Below are 6,093 nucleotides of genomic sequence, written 5' to 3'. Positions count from 1 at the left end.
TTGTGACGTCAATGGCTGAACTTGCAAACCGGTAAAAAGTACGCGAGAATATTATTACTGACGTTTATGCCCCCAAACGTTTCTGGCGAGTAACGAAATGCACACCGGCGGCGGCGGCGTGCGGATCGTCGTTTGATTAACAGACGAATAGTCTTATGGTTCCGAGCTCGGTCCGTCGAAAATTAATATCAGTAATATCACATCGTAAAATTGTTCCCGGAATAACCGCACTAAACAGATTCGATGGCTGTTTTTTGTTCACGAATAATTAAGAAGTTTGTCAGAACGCGTAGCTCTCGCGTCATCCCACATTAATTATTTAAAAACAAAATAACTAAAAACTTGGTAGCCCCCACAATGTGTTTTTGTATGACGATAATATTAAATGACACCGGTTGAACTGTTTAATATTTTTTTAGTTTTCGTTACCAATTATAACGCGAACATATCAAACTTTTTAAACATATTATCGTAGTACCACATCACCTATAAGCATTATCTCATCCCAATGATGATGTTGAATTCATAACAGTTAAAATAAAAATTATAAAAAATTTAGAATAGCCAACATAAGGTATACAGGGTGGGGCACTAAAACGACCGATTTTTAAAGATAAATTATAAAATAAAACCACGAATAAAAACGAATGAATTACATAACTTTCCATTAATTTTTTAAAATTTAAGTTTTATTATCGGCTTTTTATCGTACATTCTTTTTATTTAGTACAGAACCCGGGTTTTCAAAGTTGGTTGACTAATTTTGATAGCCTTAACTTATGGTACCGACTCATGACGTTTAAGATTAAAATGAAGACGTACTGTTGTATTTATGCTTTAATGCTCATTGCTCACCACTCAACTATTCCATGTTTACTAAATATCTGAATACCAAATGGGCAATGACATGTTGTCTTTGAACCAATAATATTATATGAGAATTCTTATCTTAACTATAGGTACTACAAAAAAAAAATCTATTTTTGAAATCGGCCGTCTCAGTGCCTCACCCCCCATGGCCCCATGTATAGTAGTTATATAGTAAATTATAAAATCAAAAGTATTTACAAATAAATTTAATATGATTTAAACATTAAACTGATAGCGAAGAAGTAGTAAAAGTTTTTTAAAAATTTGATTCTATTCTTGAATATTAATTGAGTAGGTACTATAAATGCTATTATTTTTAGACAGGTATAGACTTATATAGAATATACGCTATTCATTTTATAAGTTGTTTAATTATATACTTATGTACTTTCTTGTTGGCCATGTGGTTTTAAACGAATTTGCTCAGTGTGCCAATCCCGACTGCCTACAGACGTAGTCTAAAGGACGCGCGCCCTGCTCAATTTATTTTGACGCACATCATGTTTTCGGCTAGACGTTCGACGACTCCACAACTACATAATAATACGATCGAGATAGGTATCCGAGAAATTTTCGTGTACCGGTTTTAGTACACGATACTAAAATTATAGGTGTAAGTGCTAGGGACCAGACTTAACTATTATTAATTTTGCAAAGATTTGCTAGACTGGCTAAAAAGATGCATGTGACTTAATTACTGTGATCAAAATATTATGAAAATAATAGCTTATAAAAATACTAAATTTATTAATTTTTGTTATAAATATAGGTATTAGGTAGTCACTTCAAAATCTGTTATCAATTGATTATATTATAATCGAATATAAAATCATATTCACCATCGACCTGATGTCCTGATGGGTTGCCGAACCGTTTCAAAATGTTGTCGTGTTTCAAAGTTCGATATTATGATAATTTATTCTTTAACATCTTTTATTATTCTTTCCTCCACCTGAAATCGTAATATATATTATATAATTTCCGTCTTTACATTTTGCTGCATATTATTAAACGCAAGTAAATATGGAAAATATAAGTATTTTCTTTACGTATTGTTTCCTCATAGCAGTAATAAATCTAAGTGGTACACACTTCACTGTCATGGACAATAGCATTTAAATAATAAGGTCATAATGTGATTGACCGATGAATAACCACTATTTATTTTAATCATGACAATCGCTTCGTCATTATCGTTATTGCTAATTAGTTATTAGTTATTACTTATTACCTACCGTAAAAGTATTACCCAAATTTCAATTTAAGCAAAAAACTACATTTAATAAATTTATTTTTTGCACATATCATTTGACTACAAATATTGCATGGACTGAAAAATATAAACATGAAATGTATATTCTAAGTATATCACATAGCGTTGTATTGAAGAGTATGATTAATTGTTTCTGTACATAAACGTATAACAATAATTATAAAAAATCCTACTTGTACGCATAAAAATGAAATGTTTTACATATTATATTTAATTCCTTCTTCTATCAGAATTATATTGTAATACTTAAACCAATTAAACCAAATGTATTTATTGACACGCGTTAATTTTTTTTATTTTACATCTTGTTTAAATTATGTAGGTATTGTGTTCGTCATCGAAAACGACGCAAATAACCTCGCTGTTGATGCGTAAAAAAGGATTATTAAAAATATTTTACAAATACAGGTAAAATACCGTATATTACGTAAGATGAATTTATTTTCTGCTTTAATTTACCGTTTAAAAAACATTTCGCAGTATTAAATAGGTCTTTATAGGACCGAGTTGTTGTGATAAAACCGAATAATAGGTACAAATATTTTACTGCGAAAAAGTAAAAAAAATAGTCATGACGTGTCCTACATAATTCACATCATGTGTGATAATAATATCCATTATAATAGAGTATAGACCATCATAGTTCATCGCTGCTAATAGATCGCTTAGATTGCTTTACTTATAGAAATGTATCATGACACTCGTTACCGTAGGTACACAGTCAGCTCGTTAAATCCATTATCATCGAATAGTTCGTGATCAATGCGACGATCCAAACACAAACAATATAACAATAAACCTAGTACAACATAATATTGCGAAACAGATTTATAGGTTGAGTAAAAGAATAAAACGAATGCTTCGAAACAGTTAAAAATGTTAAAATAAAAGTATAATAATAATATTGTGTTCAAAACGTAACGTATTACAGGAACTCGTTAACTAATATACTGTGTCGTTAAGTTTTAAGTAGGTATGTATAAGTTTAATTATTATTCAAAATATTTGTTAAATATTTTTATAACGGTGATAAAAATTACAGATTTACTATACGATATTACTTGTAATATAGTTTATTACTACATCATAATAGTATTATGTACGTCCATGAATAAAAAATAGTTATTGAGCGATTTAAGAAAACAAACAAATTTATTATGTAGGTACCTACTGTCGTCCTAATACTAGCCATCTAATATCATCCTACGTGTCTACGTATAGTAGATACTTAATGTTATAATATTAGGTATCCTTACGAAACATAAATATCGCATCATTTTGATGACCTATCGATTTAGTCGACAGTTTGACGCACGTATAGATTTTCACAAGAGACTAAATAACTATAATCGCATATAGTTAAATATAGTAAATCACTAATGTATAGATGTAGGTGGCGTATTGGTCAATAAGAGTCACAAATTATACAGATTTGTTATAGTGAATATATCATTAAATAAATTATGTATCAGATATTACGAGTGTTTTATTTTTAAATCAACAATTTTACGTAAACACAAAAATGCTGTTACTATAATTAACGCAAAAATCAAATACTATAACAGTAGGTAGGTATACTTAAATATTATTAACGGAGAAGAATGTGTTGAGCATGATTTTAAATTTTAATTTTTAAAATTTAATAGAATTATATTTTCAAATCGATAACAATTAAATTTTCCTAAGTAAGCAAGTAAATATTTTCATGATATAGATACAGAGATGGTTCTAACTTCCTGGTTTTCACACATAATTTATGAGACTGAAGTTAGCATTGTTAGCAATATAGCATTAAAATCCTTATGCAATAACTACTATTACTGTCAGATCAAATATTTAGTATGTAAAAATTAGCTTCGTTAAAACTAGATTTTCTATATATAGATGTACACTCGTCAAATATAGTAGATACATATCTTACTAAAATATTATATGAGATGCAATAAATAATGGTAAATATACACTATGCATGGTGCATTTTTAAATCTGAGTAAAAATTTTGCAGATTGAATTTAATAATTATAAATTTTAATTTTAAAATAAATTAAATATACAAGGTATTTGCCATAAAAATACTCACAACTTTGTTTTTATGATAAAAGGTTTAAAGATATGGGTCTAAGATAATTTGAAAATTTTAATAATTTTTATATTAGCCTATGAATATTTATAATTATATTTATTTTATATTTTGTTAAACCATTTTTAAGGAGTATTATCCTTCATACAAACATTCTAACAAACAAACCACTATACTCGCTTGAGTTTGATTAGGTACTTGAACATTAAAAAAAAATTATATTTTTAAAAATACAATAAATATTTCATAGTAAAAAGAATGTTTTCATTTGATAAACAGAAGTTTATAACACCAGATGACATTCTTAAGTCTTTAAATAGTAAAAAATATCATATATTTAAAAAAAAATGTCTTTAAGTAGGTATATACACTTAAAAATTAAAAAATCAAATTTTAAATAAGTGCATGAATAAAAGAAAAAATGAAAATGAGCATACTTTGTGAAACTTAAAAAATAAAACCTACTTCTTTTTAAATATTGATCTATAAATAAACTTTTACATTTTTACTATAAGATACATTCATTTGATTAGTCGCATATCACTCCATAAATTTTTACATGATGCAAATAATTTTTAAAATAGACTTTCAAATTTGGATTCAAAACTTAATAAAAACAAGAATGTACCATAGATTGATAAATTTAAATACAAATTTTTATTAAATTTAACAACGGATTCCACTTAACGTTTACACATAGTCATATAGATAATACATATTTTATAAATTATGTTGATAACCACAGTATGGCAACTAAAGTTCCCACGGATATTTATGGTATTATCGCATAATTTCCTAGATAAATGGTTAGTAACAATATTATAACCATGGTAACGAAAGTCATGCCGATGACGGTCGGTTAAACTGCAGGCAACAACGTTGTTAAAAAGTCAGTATGCAGCCATTATAAGATTCAAACTGTCTATCACTGCGTACTGCAAATTATAATGGCATGATTATATTCATTGCGAATTATTATACAACTATTTTAAATTATATTATTATGAGCTAAATCCATAACGATAACTACACGGTGATAGATGGATAAACAAATTAAAGGCAATAAAATTCATTGTTTTGCACGTTATTTTGGTTGTAGTACTTAATTTTAATTATTTTTTTAGCAATTTATTTTAGATGTATACATGTTAACCATACAAAAAAAGACTTGTTTAACGATCTCAGAAAATGTTAGACTTTTAATTTGTAAAAGATTACTTATCTAGTGAACACAGATCAAAAAGTTCACGAACATTAAAATATTACTGTTGCCTTTTCAAATATCAGTATACCTATACAAGATACGAATATTGGTTTTAGGTCAATGTTAGACTAATTATAACTTACAATATTTCATGGAATCATTATTATGATTTGTGATAAGCAACAAGTTTTGTTTGTTTTATTTACAAGATATAAATTACTATACAGGGTGAGGGTGTCTCACAGTTATTGTCTATGTACGAAATTACTGCTCGGTAACTATGTATAAATATATTTTATATAGCCACATAGCCATAGATACTCGTTTACCTATTTTTGCTTAAACTTTATAGAGTATAATATATAATCAGTTAAATATAATGAACATTAATAATCTAACTTTTAAAATATTTACATCGATTATTTGTACGAATATTTTCAGATTTTTGAGCACAAACAAAATCTGTTGAGATAAACCAATGTTAACAATATAATATGATTACATTTATAATTTTTGAAATAAAATTTAAATAATTTTTCATGTGTATATAAACACGACGAGCCACTGTATACTATTGTACGTATACACGCTGTGATCGTCAACTGCGTATTTATTTTTATTCGTTCACTTAATTAATAGTGTTATTATTCAATTAATGTAATTGTA

This window comes from Aphis gossypii, chromosome 3 (assembly GCF_020184175.1).
Source record: "Aphis gossypii isolate Hap1 chromosome 3, ASM2018417v2, whole genome shotgun sequence".
NCBI classification, from domain to species: Eukaryota; Metazoa; Arthropoda; class Insecta; order Hemiptera; family Aphididae; genus Aphis; species Aphis gossypii.
Note: the sequence above shows the minus strand (reverse complement) of the source record.